The sequence below is a fragment of the Prinia subflava genome, chromosome 15 (genome assembly GCF_021018805.1).
Source record: "Prinia subflava isolate CZ2003 ecotype Zambia chromosome 15, Cam_Psub_1.2, whole genome shotgun sequence".
NCBI classification, from domain to species: Eukaryota; Metazoa; Chordata; class Aves; order Passeriformes; family Cisticolidae; genus Prinia; species Prinia subflava.
Window position 1 is genome coordinate 121,573 of NC_086261.1, and position 21,210 is coordinate 142,782.

Sequence of the window (21,210 nt, forward strand, 5' to 3'; positions counted from 1 at the left end):
ATGCAGAACAATTTTTAAACTTTGTTCTGGTAACTATTTCATGTTGTCTATCACAGTTGCACACAGAATACTGGGGATGGGAGGGAATGATGGTTGCTGGTATTTGTGAGTTTGGTTTTATATTTTTTGTGTTTATATTTTTGTGTGAACATTTCTTTAGTTTGACAAAGGCAGCATTCTCTTGGTGGCCATGTGCATTGTAAGCATGGCAGCTGCAGCAACAGAGTAGAGACCTCCTAAATAAGAGAAGTTCTAGTACATGCTGCTTTTGAAGACTTCATGTTGTTCCATATTCAGCAAAGCTGTTGGAACTAGAGATATTTAGTACAAGTTAATACAAGTTGTGGTTTTTTTGTTTGTTTGTTTGGGGTTTTTTGTTTTTTGTTTTTGTTTTTTTTGGTGTGGGGTTTCTTTTTGGTTTTTTTGTTTTGTTTTGTTTTTTTATAATGTTGCTGGAATTCTGGTGGCAGTTGCATTCACATTTTGGAAGGAAAGCCTTATAAATATGTTGTGTATCATTGCTTCACTCTGATTCTGTCCACTTTTCTCTAGTGTGCCTGGAAGCAGTGGCTTAGAGTAGGCTTTTCTACTCCTAGTCAACTGGACTTGCCAAGATAAATATGATGAGCGAAGCAGGATTAAGTAGGAAAATAATCTTTAACATGTGAGTTTCAGCAGCTGTGTATAATTTTCTGACAGATTTCTTGGTCTGTTTCCCTATAGCCTGTTGTGAATGCAGCTCCCTTTCCTTTGCTTTTAGAGAATTGGTGGTATTGATATGGGCTCAAGGAGTGAGTCTCTGACCAGCTGCTCTTATTTCGTATTTAGCCAAGGGTTGCACTCAGGTGAGTGGTTGTGGGTGCTCCATGCTGGTGTCCTTTGTAGGCTGAGGACCAGGGCTGAGCCTTTACTGTATGTAACCTCATGACTTGGCCATCAGGTTCTGCTGCACTTCCCATGGTGGCTTCGTGGGGTGGAAAGTCACTCACAGCCGGCAAATGTGCCCTATCTCACTATTCCAGTGCAGAATTATGAGTGGCATTGGTGTGCCAGATGCCAGAGAAACAGTACATGCAATCAGGTGCTTGTATACCCTGGTGATTGTGGCAGGCCCTCGGCCAAGGAGGACAAAGCTGCTGCTCTGCTTCTGCAGGCAATGGGTCCAAACAACTCCTGGAGTGATCTCATCCAGAATCTGAGCTGCTATTTTAGGAAATAAATTCTTCCACTAGGTCCAGATTCTGAAAAGTAGAAAAACAGTGTGGATGGAACATGTTAATCCTATTTTGCGCCAAGATAAATTGTTGTCATGAGCTATTGTAATTTTAATGCCATAATTCCTACCTTCTTAGAAAACAGATGTCCCTCAGTCTGACTGGCTCAGTTACAGGATTTTGCCTTGCTCTGTTAACTATGGTGTTGCTGGAACATACACCTCTTTCTTCCCTCTGTAAGAACTTAGGTTGCAGACTTGAGGCATCATTTTCCCCTCCTGATCTGATGTTTCTTCTTTCTTGGGTAATCTGAGATGACATGCTTTCTGATTGATATTAAGAAATCATTGTAGACTTTGTGCTAAAAAATCAGGAATTCTGAAGTGGAGTTAATGGGGATCATTAATGGCTCGGATCTAGAGGAATCTTCTTTTGAAGTACCAACTTGTTTTCATTCTGTTTTGTGTAGTGCAATGCTTTGCCAGTTTATTTTGGAAACTTTGGGGGATTGTGTAGACAGGCAATCAGCTTTTCCTGATTTCTTGTCAGGACATGTGTTACTGCAGAGGATCCACACCAGATCTCTAATCCACCTGTAATTTCCTTTTACTTTTTGCTTTATCCTGCTGGTCTGTATGAAGCAGTAGAGGAACAAATGGGTCAGTTCCTGAGCTTGAGCTTTGGAATACTAAGAACACTGCAAAGAAGTCACTGCCTGAAGATAGTTCCTAATTTTTTTTTAAAACCAAATACATGTTTTAGCTGTTGCTTGTGGGGTTTTGGAGGGAAGTGCTAGGATTTTTGTGTTATGTAGACTTTTTTAGGTAAAGTGGTTTCTTGTTTGAACACATGACTGGTCTGTTACAAACCGTAGGTAATTATCATAGAAATATAGAATATCCTGTGTTGGAATGGATCTACAAAGATCATCAAGTCCAACCCCTGGCCCTGCACAAAAATCCCACCATGTGCATGAGATTATTGTATAAATGCTCCTTGAGCTCTGGTGGCGTTGGGACTGTGACCACTGCCCTGGGGAGCCTGTTCCACTGCTTCATCACCTTCTGACAGAAAACCTTTTCCTAGTACCCAGCCTAAATCTCCCCTGACACAGCTCCAGAGTATCCCTCAGGTCCTGTCACAGAGAGCAGAGATCAGTGCTGCCCTTCATGAGGAAGCTGCAAACTCCTGTGAGGTCTGACCCCAGTAGGACACTACATGTGTTCATTAAGGGAAAATAACACAGTCAAGAATTCCTGTGTCATGATGGTAAATAGTGCAGAATGAGCTCTCTGCCATAGGTGTTCCTTGTGGGGCTTCTCTGCTGCAGGGGTGGTGGGACACTGCTCTGGTGGAAAGCCGAGCCAGTACAGGTCACTGCTGTGATCCACCTGCTCTTTGGACTGACTTCGGGTCTTCGGACCGACTCTCACACTCCCATCATCACTTAGGTCTGCTGTGTGTGGGAGCTGCTAGCAAAGCTGTCAGTAACATACTAATGGGGGAATTCCTGATGCAGGTATACTTATTTGAGAGTAAGTCTTCAAAAATCAGACTTTTGATATTGGTTATCAAATCAGACTGATTTGATATTTCAACTAGAAATAAACCAATATAGTTATTTTCTACTCAGAATTAGTCCTTACACAAAACACAACAAAAAATAATGTTTGGAAAGGTTTTTCCTGTGTTTTCTGCATTTTATCTCCACAGATAATTAACTTTCCAATTTTGAGTTTCTTTGCTCAAAATTCCTAGAGTTAAAATCACCGCACTTGTGAATTCACTGGTTGCATTTCTAAAGTTAGAACTTGCCTTACTAAATTATTACTCTTGCTTCTGAAACCAGATGCTGTGGTTAAACGTTGCTGGCAGTTCATGGAATTTGAAATCTTGAAGTATATCTGGAGGCAAAGAATAACCGGGTTTATCCTGGAACAATCTTTCTTATCCTTCAAGCACAGAGAAGGGAGTGGATTGAGCTGAGCCAGTCCTGCTGTGCTGTCTGACAACTAGAATATTTAAGGGGTCAATATCTGTTTGAATGGACCTTGTGAGGGAAGATTCAAACCCTTGAATTTGATACAAAAGGAAAATAATGATGAGATTATTGGGAAAGAGTTGGACCTTTCTTCAGGGCACAACGTAAAACAAGCATATTTTGTTTTCTTCAGTACTTTGTGTCTTGGTAGGTATGAATGGTTTTTTCTTTGTTGTCTTTTAAAAAAGAAATATTGAGTCTGGGCTGTCCTTAAGGCAGTAGCTTGGGAATAACTTAGTGGTTTTGATTTCTCAGGCCTTTTTACATTTTGAATTGATTTTAAACAGTGGAGTTTGCTTCAGTGATGTTGATCCTCATCTGCAGAACTTTTTAGGATGGTTGAGTTGGTTAAAAAAAAAAAAGAAAAAATATCTCTGAACAACACAATAGGACAAGGACATATATTTCTTTCAGCTGACCCGATCTCAGTGTTTTATTCATATTTTTGTAAACTGAGGCCTATTCTGGATTTTGTCACCCTTCACTTTGACAGTAGCTATTGTGGAAATTGACAATGATATTTACAATGTTATGTGCCTTCAGGTAAGTGAATGGTTTGAATGAGTTTGACCTAATCCTACTTCTTTGCCTCTGAAATTTTAGTGAGCACTAATGATTCTGTAGAAAAAACTGCAGTAGACAGATTTCTATAAAGAAAATTCTCCTGAGATCACTGTTCTAAAGATGGCATTTGCTTGCATTTTTATTCCTATTTCATGGGGATGAATAATTCAAAGTGATTATTGATTTCCCTTCCTCCCCTCACCACACCCCCACCCCCTATTTGTTTTCCCTCTCTGCTTCCATCTGAGTAGATTGTTGCAGGAAAGCATGTGCTGCAGTGCTGACCTTACCATACAGGAGAGCATAAACCCAGGAGAGAATAGTGCCTGAAATGGATGTCCTGTTTGATCCATGTCTGAAGAATATTTGCATATTTCTCATATTTTTCCTTTTTCTTGACTAAGCAGATTACAAGCAGAAAGTGTCTAGAAGCCATGACATCCTTAACATGCACACAATTTACTAGCACTAGTTTGGAGGGACTAATGTTTTATCTCTTTAAATTTAAAGTATGCCTGAAAGAGCAATTTCTGTTCTGTAATCATAACATGTGTTATTACTATCTTTGCATGCAGTAGCAACTAGATCCTGTCACTGTTAGTTTTTCCTAGAATTTTAAGCTCATCTTCAAACCTGGATTCATTGTGAGAGAAGCCTCCAAACAATGCCTGTTAAATCTGCCTGAACCTGACAGGGATTCTGCAGCCTCACAAAATGTGTCAGAGCTGTTTTGTATTGCTTACATAAAAATGTCTGCATGTCAGCATCTTGGTTTCCAACTTTAAATGCTACACCAAAAAAAAAAAAAAAAAAAAAAAAAAAAAAAAAAAAAAGGCGCAGCACCTCTCGTGGTTTTATTAATCCCTGGTACGGGTTAATAAAAAATGTACCTCTTTTTAAGCAAGTCATCTCCAGTCAATGTCACAGCCATGTAAACATGGAATTATATACAGAGTGTTGTCAACCTTCCCAACTGTATATTGTCTTGTCAATTTTACTTGTGCCACTGCTAGTTCTAAATTTCACTCTACCCTCTCCGGAGGTTTCCTTTTAGTTTCTCTGCCAGACTTAGCTCCTGGCTGCCTTTTGCAACATCTTCATTGTTGCCACTGATGCCTGTTGCCTCTCTCTTAAGATCCTGTTGTGATTTTTGTCAGAGCTGTCCTACCAGCTCCTTGTCTGTAGAGCACCATGGCATTTGCTACCTGAATAACAGGTGGGGCACCCGCTGTTATTGGTGCCTCTGGACTGGTGCTGCTCTCCATAGGGATGTTAGCAGCCTTTGGACCCCCGTTCAGGCCTTGGAGACAGAAGTAAAAGAGCAGGTTTCCAGGAATCCATTTTTGGGGCAGATGTACCTTTTTCAACAGTCTGGTTCAGAGCAAGAATATGATCTGAGGCAATTAAACATGTCTGGAAGGAAAAAATATCCTCTGCACGAAGAGGAATATTGCACCAGGATTTTGCTCATGTGGCTTCTCTCGTATTGCCTTGGTTGCATTTCTTTCTTACTTTCAGTGACAGACCTGGCTTGTCCATTCTCCTTTGCTCTCTGTGTCTGAGGGGAAATGTGGGAAGCTTTGCTGTTGCCTTCATGTTGGCTGAGAAGTACAGCCAGCTCCAGCGCTGGCAGAAGGCATGATAGATGTATGCTGCTTCTTGGAAATGCTCTTGGAGAAGTCTATCCTCGAATTCAGAGTAATTGGGAAAACACTAGGGTTTTATCCCAGTATAACTAAGAAATCACTGGGATTTGATCCTGGTCCACCTCCCTCTCTGCAACACTTCTGGGTGCTAAGGACCTGTGCTGCACTCGTACAGGAACACGCTGCTGTTCTCATTGTGCTCTGGTATTTGCCTCAGTCCCTCTTCTCATGTTCCTTCTGGCGTTTTAGTACTGCTTGTGTTTGCTCCAGTTTTACAGCCTTGATTTATAAACCTCTTTATCCTTTCCACTGAGAGTTCTAGACAGGTCATCTTCTGTTGTTTTCCCTAAAGGTTTGCAGTTGCTGAGTTAAATTAGGATCATAATTTTTAAAATGTTATTTTCTGGGGCAAGAAGGACCAGAATATTGCCACTGAAAATTCACAGGGTTCATGAATTTGTTTAAGTAGGAATTGGAAAAGAGGTTGGTAGCAAGTGTTGAAAGTCTCTGTGGGCCTGCATTAGGGATACTATTACCACAAAGGTAACACTTTACTTGAAGAAGAAAATGATACAAAACTAAATGGAATGTATGACTTGGGCTCTCCACCTTTAAACTTGCAGAATTCCACAGTAGGGGTGCTAATTATCAATAGCTCAGATAATAATCACTCCTTGGGCCCTGAAGCATCAGAAAGTTGAAAACATCATTCATCATTCTCAAATTAAGGAAGAGAAGCCTAAATATGCAAGTGTATTGTTAGATATAACAACAGCACAACAACAACAACAACAAAACAAACAAACAAATAAATAGCCTTGTGCAGTGAGAGCTTGAAAGCTGGGATGCAGACTAATAATGGAGAGGTCAGAATTCTGTGCACCCAGGGCTCTGCATTTTACACAAAGGTGTGGGGAAATAAATAGATTTTACTCAAATTAATATCTGGGCTATGTCTGGGTTAGTCCATGGTTATTCTTTGTCCCAAGGCTTTCAGAAGAGAGTATATTCTTGATTAGACTGTCTTTTCTTATTAAAGACTTTGGCCTAGAGTTTTTATGAAAATCACATGGTTTTGAGCTTAAGACGGTAGACAGCTTGGAGGTTTTGGTCAGAGAAGTATGACCTTTAGACTCATTGTAAGAGCTTTAGCTGCAGTTGAGATCTCATACTTCACAAAAACACACAGGCTTCACTTATATAAAACTGTTTTAAACATCATAGTAGAGAAAAACATGGAGATGTGACCCTGACTCCACCCTAAAATTTGAAAATAACAGAAAAACATTTTAAGAACTGTCTCTTTGTATTTATGCTGGCCTAGGGGAAGACCCTGTCTATAGCTTCTTATTATTTATGATCCAGGGCATTCCTGTCAGTGCAATACTGGCTTAGGTGTGTAGTGATGAAGTAAGTGTTCACATTTTTAACAGTTTAATTCCATATCCTAGTCAGAAAGGAACTACACCTAACATCCCAGGAAGCTTTGTGGCCTTTTCAAAGCCATGAAGACAGGGAACAGCCCAAAGACAGGATCTTTGTTTCAAACCATAGTTGTCAGTTTGACAAAATGGAAAAATGTGGTTTGAGGTTTTTTAGCATAAATAGGGAAAAACTCCCTGTCTCTTTTCTAATTTAATACCTGAAACAAATCTATCCTTGCATCAGAGAATAATAGTGTCTTTAAACTTTCATGTTTGAGTGGTCGTTGGAATTGAACCTCAATGAGTCTCAGTACTGGTCCTGGTGCCTGGTCTGTGAGGTTCCATAACTATCAGATGAATCTCCTGAAGGACTGAAGAAATGGAAATTACCTTGATCACAGGTCTAGGTCTTCCTGGTAGAAGCTCAGTGTCTTTTCTTAGAAACTGGAAGAACCTTGATGATTGGTGAGTGCTTTCCTTACTAGTTCCTTTTTTCTATCGCTTTTGACAACTATTTTTAGGCTTATTGCTAAATGTAGTTTTCTTTAAAAGCGAGAAAAGAAGATATTATCTGCAACTGTTACCTGAACATATGAAGGCAGGAGGGCTGCCTCAAAGAACACACATGCAGGAGGCTTCTTAGGCCACTTAAATAACAGGTGCATGGTAAGGCAGCAGCTGCTTTAAGAACCTCCTCAGGCCTGAGAAGTGTTTTGCTGGTCAAACGGTACACATATGCTGAGAACTGTGCCTTGTGAAAACCACCATACTGTGTAAATTACTTGTGCTTTGTAGAAAACCACTTGCACAGTATAAAAATATGCATTCCTGTTTCCTGGGGTGAACACAGAATTAAGAGTGGAAAGTGAGAGGGAAACTAGAGACAGTAGATGCACCAACCTTCAGACATTAATTTCATATAGATAGCTGTTTCTGATGTAAATTCTCAATAGCAACTGGAAGTTGCAAATTTTTTGTAACTTATAAAGAGGTATTTTGAGGCAAAAGAGAGAAGAGCAAGACATATTGTTGAAACAGTATTGTTTCCATATAAAATAAGATCATGGATGGAAGAAAAAAAATTGGTCTGTCTATATATTAAAAAGGATTTAATGCACTTAAGGATATCCGGCTAGTTCATGCTTTAAAGTGTACTTGTATGAGTGTTAATAGGAAGGGATTTTGAAGCAATTACTAATATCAGGAAATGTCCTGAGTAGACAGTAAAATCTAATTTTGCTGCTTGAAATAGAATATATCAATATAAAAAAAATCAATACAGAAGGAGATCTTGCTGCTCCAAATATCCTGCTAGGGGGTAAATTTGATCACTGTTGTAGTGAATGTAGAAAAGAAAAAGGTTTGCAGAGTTGTCTGTCACTGTAGGAAATGGCCTGGGGTACATGCCCTTCCTGGGTGTGCAGTGGGAGCTGCCATTCTGAAGTGCACTGAAAAATCTGCTGATGGCAGTGCAATTTCCATCGTGGGTCAGTTCTAGACCCAGACTATGTAACCCACTCCCTTCCCTCCTGCGCCATTGGCACTGCTCTCTGAAGTGACAGACGTCTCAGTGTTGTTGGTTTATTAGGAAAGACCCAAAGATCTGCCCAAGGGATGAAATTGTCCCTGGGGTACCCATCTGAGCAGTTCTTACATTGAAGTGGATGATCTTAACTCAAATATTAAGAAGCCTAATTTATATGAAGTAGTAATAGCAAATACATCCTCCTGCTTTTTCTTCAGCACTGCTACATAGCAGCACTATTAAGTTAATATGCTTTGCTCACCTTGTGCATCTTTAAGCTGAAAAAGGGGGCTGCACATTTAGTTTGCAGTCATCTGCATCCCCACCTATTTACTTGGTTCTTCACTTTTGACTCCTTATTTAGGCTGACTATGCAAAACTCTTCATCTTGTGTTATACTGGTTATAGTGGGATGACAAGTATGATGGGTAGTGATAATGACCCCCTCTGTTTTGAAGAATGTCCCTTGTAGTGCACAGGGGACTCAGAGCATAGAGCTATTTTCTTCGTAGTTTGTCCTTCGATAATATTTTAAGCTTTGGTCTTTTAAAATAGGATGTTAAGATGCCATTATGTTACCTGTCCCAAACATACAGAAATCTAAGATGTTTGAGCCAGTGCACTGATTTTTCCTCAGGTTTACAGATATTTGCCCCAGACTGACATCATCTGAAAGCTACAGAAAGGAAGGTTCTGGTTTGGGGAGGTTTAAACTTTTAAAACTTAAAATTCTGTGATATTTTTATTTCTGAGCATTCCATTGTCTTACAGTACTTCTAAAATCACTGAGAGGGAGACCTGTTGTGGGCCAGCAGGACACCTCCAGCTTTCACAGTTAATTCTGGAATCTAGAAGTAAGCCAGCATCATGTGTAAGGCAAGCAGGGCAGTGAGAGTGGTTTCAGTTTTTGCTGTGAGGGGGGGAAAAAATCACTTTTGCCAACTAGCACACCACGGAGTAATCTGTATATTCCAATGTTGGACTGGGATGCCTGAGCCCAGCAAAACAGAAACAAGGAGGCACAATTATTTGCAAATGCCTTGGGGCTGAAGGTGATTATAAAACAAGTTGCAAGGTTCTCAGAAAACAGTGCAAACATTTATCTGAAAACATGCTGGAAACAGGTCTCCAGAGATCGAATATCTGCTATTCTTGCCTCACTCATTCGCGTTCGTTGTCAGTCCAGTGTGGTCCAAGCTCACCGCTGACCCGTGTCTGTGCATGAGCAGCCAGCCATGCTGGTGTGTGGTGTCAGGCACATCTGTCCCCGACTGGGTAGCTGGGGTGGTTCATGTCGCTTGTCTTTAACTGGAAGAGCAGCTCTGCAGCTGAAGTCCGACGTGAGGTTCCAGTTTGAGACACTTAAACAGAAGGCGCCCAAGCACCTCGCTGGGAGCCCGTGAGGAGCGGCCTGAGAGTGATGGGAAAAGTGTTCAGCCATCTCCGGAACCCGTGTTGGCTAGGGTTTGACCTGGGGTCGGGTGTTTTGGAGCGCGGGCCGCGGTTTGACCCATGTCGGGTGTTTGGCAGCGCAGGACAGGATCTCGGTCCACGCCGTTGCCCGGAGATCGAGAGCCAGAGCCGCACCGGGCTGGCCCCGGAGCACCGGAGCAAGCAAGGCCGCCCGTGGGGATGCCCGGGGCCGCCGCTGCGGGCGCTGCGCGGTCCGCAGAGGGTTAAAGTGCCCCGCGCACGGGGGCGGCGGCTCGGCGGCTCGTCCCCGCCTCCGTGACACGGCAGCCGCTCGCCGCAGCCCGGGCCGTGCCGGCGCGTCCTCCGCGCTCAGGGCAGCCGATCGGCGTCGCTTCCCGGCCACGATGGTAGGTGCATCTTCCTTCCCCACCGGTCTGGGGCGAGCAGGGAAAGGTGCCGGGGCGGCCGGGAGTGAGGAGCCCCGGTATGGTGGAGCTTGCGGGATGGAGGCGGCGGCGCTTTGTTCGTTCTCGGATGCTGCTCGTTGCTTTGGAAGACGTTTGGTCGGCCGGGGAGGACGGGCCCTTCTGGGGAGGTGGCGGGGGATATCGGTGACGGCAAGCGGACCTGTCCGGGCTCTGCGCTCCTGTGCGCGGTCCCTGTGAGCTGCTGGGGCTGAGCAGCCCTGGCAGAGCCGCAGGTGAGGAAACGCACCTGCGCGGAGCGGGCATAGCGGGTGCGGGTTTATTTCCTTGGAATCTGCGGGGTCGAGGGGGATTAGTAACAAGAAGGGAAGGTGGCTGCCGATGGAGCTTGGGGCTTCTATGATCTGCGGACCTTGCCCCTCCTCAGCTGTTTGTGCTGGAGTATAGGAACAAACCCCAAATTCTCCGGCTGCTCAGCTGTTTGCTGCACTTGTGTGAGCTCAAACACAGAGAAGGATGCATGAAGATGGGTTTAGAGAAGAATCTGGAGAAAGTATTGTGCCTGCAGCATAATGTTTCATCCCAGTATAGTCTTCCCTGAGGATGGTGTGCTGCTGGAGAAGGGAGGAGGTGGTACAAGGCATCTCACAGATGCTGCCTTTGGGCAAGGCTTGGTGAAAGACAGTATTAGTGTCTGTATCACCGTTCAGCTCCGTGCTGATGCTGGAATGAGGCTAATGCCAGGCAGGAGGGGGGAGGGTTGTTAAGGTGGACGGTCGTGCTATTTTGATTTGATGGAAGAGAGATATAGGGCCTGTCTTCTTTTGCAATTTCTCTGTCCTTTGGTGCTGCACATCTGCATATGAGTAGTCCTGAAGTAGCTGAAGTTGGACTTCAAGCTTCACAACACTACATTCTCCCAGTGCAGGAAACCAAAAAGCATCCAAATTCGTACAGTGCGTGGGGGAGGAAAAAGGGAAGGTTTCCATAAAATATGAGTGATGCAGCCTTTCTGTAGTAGCAGAGAGAGAGGATGTGGCCAATCTTGGAGCTGATTTTCATTGTAATAGGCCATAAGCAGGGACTTTGTGCTTAGGAAATAAGGATAACAAAATGCTTCCTTTTTCCTAGCAGTAGTCCTTTGTCATCCCTCACCTTGCTGTATGTCCTTGTAACAGAGAGGGATAAGTCACCAACTGTCTCTTTATCATTAGCTCTCTTGTATTACCAGTGGTACTGTGTGATGATGACATCTTTTCAGTCACAGATGCATGGGGTTCTATTTTAATAGGGTATCTCTGGCATTCGTTAGTGTCACCACCAGCAAACTTCTTGTTAAAAGTGTTAAATTATCTGTATGCTAGAGCTGAAATGTGTTGAAGTATTTCAAAATATGGCCTTTTATCTCTGTGGTTCAGAGCTAGGGGAGCAAGAGCATGGTTTGGCACTTTGCACAGACCTGGGTATGTGACCATGAATATCTGTCAGACACTGTTGTTTTGGCTAAGAGGGAAAAAGAGAAGAAGCAAAACCTCGTTGACAAGGGAGGGAGCAATGAAAAGAAGTCAGTAGCGATGCCAACAAAAGCGTTCTTAATATAGGAGAGAGGGAGCTGAGAGTGATCAGACTGGGCCTTTCAGTGATGTAGGGAGGGGAAAAAGGAGGGAGCTGTAATCAGTGTGTCACTGATCACACAGTGAGCTTGGAGGGGAGGAGCATGGCTGCTGCACACTCACACACGCAGAAACACACGCACGCACACACACACTGCGGCAAATTCTGCAGCTGGTGCCTGCTGGCTTGTGACTGCAGAAAAAACAAGCTCCGGTTTAAACTCTCTGATCTCAGAGACGAGGCTGTTTCTATTCCAAGTCGCTCTGGTTCCGCTGTGAAAAGCCCTGCAGGCTGGGCACTGTTCCAGAATGACAGGGATTCCTCTTTCATCTGATGGGGTGGGGGCCCTTTTGCTGTGTAAGGTCAGTACCCTCTCTGTCTGCTTGATTGCTCCATATTGGTTCACTGCAGCCAGACTCTATGTCCTTACAATTGTCCTTACAATTTCTCCAGCAAGTAGTTACTGAATTGGGACACATTTTTCCTCCCCTCCTTTCCTTTCATGTGATCTGGAAAGGCCAGGCTGTGAGATCTTCTGCCCTATTCCCATTCTGCAGATAGAAAGATGTGTAGCTTTGCAGTAGTTTCTTTCCTGACAAAACAATCCACCTCCTGTCATGTCTTTTTGCCACCCTTATGTGTATCGTGCTGGCATACCTGAGTCACATCCTCAGCAGGTGTGGTGGTAAATGGATGATAAACTGGATCAGAGAAGCACGGTGAGCAATTGCCAGCTCTTTGGTGAAAGCAGGGAAGCCACATGTGTGTGAACAAGAGGTGTAACGTGTCTCAAAGGGGCATGGCTGGACACCAGGGGAAGGGGAGAAGAGTGGTTCCTCAGCACGAGTTTCCGTGGCATGTGGCTTGTGCCCTTTGCAGATGTTCAGACACAGACCTTCCTAGGTAACTCCTGGGATGCATCTTGCAAAGGAAGAAGAAACGCAGAAGCAAATAAAGATGCAGTAATACATCCTTGTGATAGGCATCTGAGTACAGAGGTCTTAGTGGATGCTGCTTCTAGCAGAGCCCAGGATGCTTGCTACAGGCATTATCACAGACTTTCCACTGCTCCTTGATGGGCAGAAGAGAGAGATCTCCAGCCCTTGAGAGATGCTGTGGGAGCCCAAAGCAGTTCAGGTAGTCTGGTTAGCACACAGAGACCCGACAGTAGTAGCTAGTTTAAAACACAGGAAGTCTTTTCCAGCCTGTTAGTTAGGCAAAAGTGCCTGGGGAAGAAAGGCAGGTGATAGAGACTCTCCATCAGCCCAGAAACTGTATATAGGAGGAAAGAGGGCAAGCCATGTGTAAATGAATGCCTAAAAAATTATTTTGGGGAGAATTTACTGAGATGGAAAAAGATTTCTTTTTCTTTCCCCCTAAAAAATCATGAAACTACACCAGACTAGCAGCTGTTGACAGGAAAGATCAGAGAAAGTATTGAGCTAGTTTGCTTATAATTTCTTAGTTTGTATTATTGTTTTTCTCCATCCCATTAGAGGTGCTTGGGTGCACAGTATGAATTCCTCTTACAAATATACCTGTGTTTGCAGTAAACACTTTCCTTCTACCAAAACATTGAAATTAGCAAGCTTCTACCAGTTTTGTGAAAGCTGGTGGAGCAGGCAAGAGATCAGAGTCAGTGCCTTCATGGGAACAGTGCACATCTGTTTGTCCTGCACTCCCCACTCGTACACCAGCTGTCAGCACGTGGCTGTCTCTGAGCATGCTGCCACTTGCACAGTTGGTAGTTTTGGCTCACAAGTGGAGCTGAGCGTGTGGCAGTGGACAGCAGGGAATGTGGAGGAAGCTGGGATTATGGTGGTGGAACAGAGCAGGGTGGACACACAAAAAGCAGTCTTTGTTAGTTCATGCTTTGCTGTGCCTAAGCTCTGTGGCTTGTTTTTACCTTTGCTTCACACTAAAGAAATGGAGATAAATTTCTACGTGTGGTGACTTGAGATGAGTTTTCCTTCTCTCACAGCTTCCTCTCCAGGATCTCAAAAGTTAGTACTAATGGCACAATTAGTTATGTATGCTCTTCAGGAAATTTCTGTCCTTCTGATGCTTTATTCACAGATGAATGTGAGCACTAATCTCCTTGACCAGCAGGTTCTTAATTCTCCTCAGACAGCCCTTGAAGTCTTGCTCGACTGATCTCTCAAACACATAGACTACTACTGGGTTGGCTTGTTTTTTGGTTTTATTTTTTAATGGAGAATACAATTTTGATTAATTTCTGCTTCTGAAAAGCAGCATTATCCCAGCATCAGTATTTGGAAAGAAATTAGTGAGCCCTCTCTTTGCTTTTGAAAGTAAAGGCTTGAATATTTCCTCCAAGAAGTTGAAGGCCGAGAATCACCAGCTGAAGGAGACTTGCAAATCACAGAGGGGTAGGATTCAGTGTGCATGTCTGTTATCAACACATGCTACTGAATAACATTTGTGTCTCTTTGGACATGTTACTGTCATTCATGCACCTTCTTGTGAAGCATTGAAGTCTTTGGCAATTTGCTAGAACCTACCTCGGGGCTCTAAAAGTTCAGTGCTGTTTTTCACAGTATGCTACAGCTACAAATGGACTGTGTTTAAAAAGCATGGCAGCATAACTGGCTTCTTCTATTGACTTTCAAGCTGAGAAATTAATTTAACTGCTTTTGCACTTTGCTAACCTTTTATTTCACTGAGATCTCATTTGTCCGTTCTCTATTAATCTCCAGTGTCAAAATTTTAAGTAATTTAGGAGAAAAACTAGAAGGAAAAGACCCTTAGTACCTGCCTTTTGAAAATTATCTGAGGAATGTTGGTCTGTCATCAGGCACTCTAGATGTTCTTAGAAGAGAAATGGGCAAGAAGCCAGTGATTTACCTTCTGGCTGACTAGATTTATGTCCTGAGAACTTGCTAAAAATGGATTTAGAGGGGTAAGTTAAGTTGCAGTACTTAGACAGAAATGCATTACCCAAGCCATGTAAGAAGTCAGTGGCCTCAGTCAAAAATTACTCCTTTGCACAACAGTAAAGTTGGATAGAGTGGCTCTCTGTGCCTTTGACCCATGTAGCATCTTTCTGAAGAACCAGCTTGCAGGCTGATGGGTATAAGCATAATATGTGTTTTGGCCCAGTTCTTGGTTACTAGATTTGTGTGAGAGTTTTATTTGTTATGGCTTTTCTTTCTTGCTCTTGGTCCACATTCAACAGCAAAGACCATTGCTAAGGAAGAGGGAGGCATGGGAACAAGGAAAGCTCTCATGCCTGCATGGCTATGAGGGAGCTGAACAAGCAAGAGATCCTGAGAGAAGTGTTTATGGTGATGGAAACCTCTCCTGGTCCTTTTTATTCTGCCTGGATAGTAAGTTCAGTCCCTGATTCCACTGTATAATCTGCAAGCTCATAGAGACCTGACTAGATGGGATGGCATTGGGAACCAGGGGCTCCTCAACTGAAATAAGACTCAAGTGAGCTCGTTTCAAGCAGACTGGTGAGAGACAGTGGCTGAGTGGACATGTCACCAGTATTGGGAGTGGAAGATGGCCTGGACTATTCTGCTAGAAGCCTCCTTGGCTGCTTCCAAACCCCTCTCCTTTCAGTGCTAAATGGACAGGCCCTCTGTTTGCTGGCAGAAGGGACAGGAAGCTTGAAGTTCTCAACTTTGAAATAACTTTTTGTATCACATTCATTATTGCTGTGCTCCACCCTGTAAATCAAATCCCGGAACCCACACCATGCAGAGGATCTATCCAGTGGTCAACTAGATCCAAGAGTGCAAAGTCAAGATGCAACAGAGAAAGCTGTGGGCCGAGAGGAGCTGCTTTTTCTCAAGGACTGGCAGAATACAGTCCTGTGCTTCACCAGCCACCTCAGCCACTCCAAGTTCATATCTGGTTTAATATCTGTATGTTCATGAGGGCTGACATTCAGCAGGTCATCCTAAAAACAAGGGAGAGAAGAAAAGCTACTCCGAATGACACTGTTAACCATATGGAGTAGGAATGAGGTTTAAAGAGTCCAAACAGTTGCTGTAAATCAGAGACAGGACTCTCTTGCCAGCAATTTGGCATCTCAATAGGCAAACAGGAGGAAATCTCAGAGTTACCTCCTTGTGAGTGCAGCCATCCCATCTTTTACACAATTAAGTTCTCCCTGCCTCAGGCAGTTTATTTGTCATATTGATCAGTTGAGAAAAAAAGAAAAAAAAAGAGAGGAATAGAACAGATCATGAACTGTGCCTTCAAGTCAGTCAGAGTCAGCATTACCCAGATACTCCTCAGCTAGGAGAAACATGCAATTTTCTTCAGTCTGTGCTATGGTCTGGTTGTAAGAGCATGTGTGCTGGGATGCATATTCTTATTAAAATTCAGAGATAATAAGCTGTCCAACTTCATGACTTACAGGAGTCTTCATATCTGGAACCTGAAACAGGGTATCTACCTCAGTGCCAATGGGAGGGGTTTTGTGGAACCTCTGCTCCAGGAATTGGCAGCAGTTGGACTCCCAGCTGAAGTCCAAGTGACACAGGAAGGGGAAGCATTAATTTGGTTTCCAAAGGGACCAGCTGTAATAAGTCTGCCAGGGGTTGGTGGAGTGAGGACATCAGATACGGAGGTGTCTAAAGGTGTGTTTAGGTTTTCTTTTGTGGATTTAGCTGGAGACATTTAAGAAGTCACAGCTTCAGCTCCTCACTGCTGGAAGCCATGTCTCTGTTCAGGGCTTCAATCCTGATTCATGTGAATGCCACACACTGTTCCTCAGCAGAAGGATGCAAGGCCTACATGAGTCAGCAAAGCTGCTGCAGGGAACAGAACATCTTTTGTGGCCAATCTAGCACCGGGCAAACTGGGTAAGAGTGCTCACCTTATCCATTATCTCAGTGGTGGTATAACTTCCAGTTGAGGGGCAGTAACTTCTGGAAATACATGAACCTATTTCCAAAATGAGTATCTGCATCTTCAATTAGTGGTTCTAAAATGGCTGAGCTATCAAATTGCTCCTTAGCATAAAAGTAAGACAGTATGTGCAATTAGGGAGCAATGAGATGGTTGCTATGGTATAGAAATAGAGGTTGCCTGGGAGAGGAGCTGTAGATGGCATGAAAATATTGCAGGGAGGAGAGACGATGGGAAGCACAGTCAAATGGTTAGCAGGAATATCTCCTGGGATGTGGCAAGTGCCCACAACCTCCCACACCTGAAGGAATATTTCATCTTCTCTTGCTCTGCTGCTGGTTCACCTTTGTAGTAAATCCCCAAGAGGCAGTCAGTTGTTTCACAGAGCCTGCTTTTACCTTAAAGCATGATCAGTTCCCTGGCATGCAGTAACGGTATGGTAAGGTGAGTTATGAAATATCTCCAGCATTATACTTAAAAGGAAACCTGATAATGCTTTCAGATTCTTCAGCCCTCTTCATGCTGACAGATTCAGCAAAGTTTCTAGAAACCAGATCTTGTTCTCCTTCACTGCTGCCTGATCTTCCCAGAGATATTCTTCTTTCTACTGCTTGCTGCTGTGTTTTTCCTTCCTCTGTCCCTCCTAGTATGATTCTCAATTAATTTCACTTTTTCACTCTGTTCCTGTTGAGAAACTTTTTTTCCTTTGTGGACCTGTCTCTGATGCTGTCTTCTTTCTGTAGCTCTTTAAAGCAAGTTCTCTCATTGCAGACTTCTGCACTTTTAAGGCTTGCGCTCTGCCTCTGAACTCTTCTGAAATTTGTGCCTCATCTGTCCCAAATCAGGTGCTCTCTTCTTTTCTGGTGTTAGCACCTTACAGTCCCTTTTACACTGAGAGTTGGATTGCAGCAGTGTTTTGTGGAAGTATATCTGTCACTGGTTGTCCTGTATGTCCTCCTGAAGACAACTGTGCAGGTATTCTGGTTGGAAGGTCGAGATAAAGCCCTCAGAGGAGCACAGAATGCGTCACCAGCTCTTCTCTGGCTCCCCTGATACTCTGCATATGCTGTGTGCTTCTCTGCTCAGTCCTCTGTGTGCTGCATGCCAAGCTCCCTGTCAGGGCTGGGTGTAATCCCTGTCACCCTTTTCTCCAGGTACAGAGCCACACAGCAGGAGACCCTCAGTGCATGCCTGGTCATTTTGTGCAGAGGGTGCTCCTCTATCTTCTACTCAGCTTCAATATAACTGAAATATGAGCAGTGGTCAATATACCATGTACCCCAAATTCCTCTCAGTCTGCAACTGGGATATTAGCTAAAGCCAAAGCCAGTATCTGGGGATCTGCCACTGTTAACAGGCAGAAGTTGGTGTGGATGTGCTTTCAGTCCATATAGAATGCTTTGCTTCATAAAGATGTTTGACTTATCTTCCCTCTCTCGATGCACTGCTTTGTACTTTCCTGTGCTTTGTTTATTCAGTTCCTCCAGATAAGGCACATCTCCTGTTGCATATCCATAGGACTTTATTTCAGTAGTGCTGTGTTTTTAAACTGTGTGACCCAGCATCTCAGTATGAAAAATTATCAAACACTATTTTTAAATGTTCATAAAAAATAAAACCTCATACGTATAATAATATTTTCCTGCTCAAACATTATTGGCTTCCCCTTCTTTTCTAGGTGCAGTTTTAAATCCCTCATTTTATGTCCTGGTTGCATCTGTGACCTGTTTGGGTGATGGTTTCCACTGCTCCACAGGCAGCACATGGCTCTGCCCTGACCCTCCCTGGCAGAGGGTCAGCACTCTGCTGCAGTTTCTTGCCTCTCCATTTTCAGATGCTTTTCATATTTCCATTAAAAATATGTTTTCCCTTTGCTGGTACAAAATGAGTTTTTCTGAGAAAATCACTAAAGATCCCCTTTAAGGAGACTGATTTTTTGATTTAGCCATTGACAAATAAATATTTCTCTATTTCTGCAGAGTGCTTGAATACCTAAAAATAGAAAGTGTATGAAATAAATCTTTGTAGTAGACTTTTTCAAACTATGAGAGGCAGAGCACTTGCTGCTGGACCACAAAGTACTGTCTGAAGCCAGTTCCTCATCATTCTCAGCTGCTGAATCACATTAGCAAGCTAAAACTACAGCACTTTCCCAATAATCTTACAAAAATCAGTAGCTACTGCAGCTATCACATGTTGTGTTAGAAGGGAAGGAGGCAGTGAGACAGCCCTTTTGCTGTGATCTCCAGTGATCTGGCTAAGCCCTTGGCTCTGCTTATCTCTGGAAAAGCAACAAAGAGTGAGATGTGCCCAGAATTGCTGGGAACGGTGGATTGCCTCAGGCTCTGGAAGGCAGTGGTTAGGCACCGGTGTGCATGGCAGCCACCCACCTAGGACTCAGAATCTCTCTTAGCCTTTTCTGGGGGGTTTCTGCCAAGTTCTAGCTGTATTCCTCACCTGGTGTCTCCCGACTTACCTTACCTGAGAGTCTCCTCTCATCTGGCACAACACTGCCATTAAATGGTAAGGAGGAACAGAGCGGGACTTGTCCTGTCATTGTGATAAACACATCCAGGTGCATCCCTGGGGTGCGAGAAATTACATTTGAGTTCCTGAGCTGGAACACCACATGAGTACCTGAATGGTGAATCCACAGTTGTTGGCTGTGTACTGGCTGCCAAAGCAAACTTTGTGTTTATTTTTTTACTCCTGAGCCTACCTCACTAACTGGCAGAGCTTCTAGGTCTCCGTCAGCCAGAGCTGGTCCCATCTGCCAGCTGTACACTGTTCAGGTTGCCTGCTGGAGGAAGGAGCTGTGTGCTCTTCAGGTGCTGGGAGTGTGATATTGCTTCCAACAAGGACACGTTCACTCCTTTCCCTCAGTACTGGACAACATGAGGCAGCCCTGATCTGGCAGAGGAGTTGGTCCATAGTGCAGTTGGACACAGGACTGCATATCTGCACAGACAGGATGAGAGGCAGGACCCTGGTCAGAGTTCAGTGCAGAACCTTTTCTCCTTTTCCTCTGGTCTTTACAATCTCCCTCCCAAGGAGCTGTGGCTTGCCGTACTTGGTACGGCAGGTCCCGCAGTGTTGGTGAATGACTGTGTTGTTTCATTCTCTGAATGGACACCATTTGGGGCTGGATCCTTTTTCTTCCATTGGCACTGAAGAAGCTGCATTTGGAGACTTCACAGCCTCAGAATGAGAGAGTCAGTTACTGTCTCAGTGTTATTATGTAATTTCAGAGTGAAGGAAATGGTAGTCTTTCAGCTTGCACTAGCTGATGTTAATTATGCAAATATATGCACTCTAAGAACCCTATGCATGGTTTGACTGTCTTCAGAGGTGGACTTTGTTCAGTAAACATCAGGAAGACCATGTGATCTCAGGCTCAGCTCTTTGCTGAAGTGCAGCAAAAGGTACTGAGCCATAGCGATATCTGGGATCTTCTTTTTAGAGTCTTTTCAACAGTGTCCCCTTAAAGAGGGATGTTCATGTCAGCTAAGACAGCTGGAAGTGAGGAAGAGTCAGTTTTTAATCACTCTAGCTTGTGTGCCTTGATAACATTTTCAGACTGAAACTTCTGTATTTTTTATCAATGTACTATTGATGTACACTTTACAGGTAGAACCTGGCCTGGTAAGCCTAAATAATTTTAGGGACAAAGAAGGATAAGAGTGTGGGAAGGCCTAAGGCAGGTAATGAGGGATAAAGAAAGCACCCTGGGTAGGAAAGGGCTGATTTCTATGTGGTCAGATAAGCAGTCTCTGTCCTCTGGATGGCAAAGCTGTGGGAGCTCTGCAGCCCAGATTTGCACCTGCCATCAGACAGGTACACAGACTGGTAAGTGAGATCCCTGCCCTGAGTTTTCTCTTTTATTGGCTAAATAGTCCCAACCTGACTTCTCCTCTCATCAAGATGTGCCAGTCCTTTAATCATCTTTTGGCCCTTACATTCATTCTGATTTGTTGTACCAGTCAGAGCATCATGACTGATTTCAGCACAGTCACTTGAAAGATGATCCAGTGCTCTCACCTAAGGCATCATTTCACAAAGGTGAGAAACTGGGTCCTCCTGCCCTGTCATTTGGTCTCTGATTTCAGTATGGTGAGCTGTAACTGTGGTTCTTCCAGTCCTGATTAACAGAATAAAACCTCTGGGATTTGATGGTCTGAAAGATTAAATAACAAGCTGCCTCTTGCATAGCTATCCTTGACAGCTCTTCAGACTAGCCCAGAATTTACTCTATAGCTACAGGGGCTTTAGGTGCTTCCATTTAAAGCAGCAGAACACAAGGATCTGTGCTGTCAGCATGACCTCCTCTCCTGTCTCTACAGCCATCTGTCTGGTTGTAGGATCATCTCTCTCTCTCAGGCATCCTGTTTGTCACAGTTACCCCAGTGCACTGTGCTTTCTTCCAGCCTAGCCTGACCTGCAGAGAAGAGCCCTTTCTGCTGACT

General features: G+C 43.8%; 1 protein-coding gene across 3 annotated transcripts in view; it reads left to right on the forward strand.

The window, feature by feature from the left end:
- The window catches only part of MAP1A (microtubule associated protein 1A), a 55,845-nt gene that overhangs the window by 12,922 nt on the left and 21,713 nt on the right, over window positions 1–21,210 (forward strand). The window contains exon 1 of one of the 3 annotated variants that reach the window (XM_063412288.1): window positions 10,149–10,234. The exons of the other annotated variants lie outside the window; for them this stretch is intronic. The gene's annotated coding sequence lies outside the window, so the exon portion shown is untranslated. Of the gene's footprint in view, window positions 1–10,148; window positions 10,235–21,210 lie in introns of those variants that run through there. 3 annotated transcript variants of the gene reach the window in all.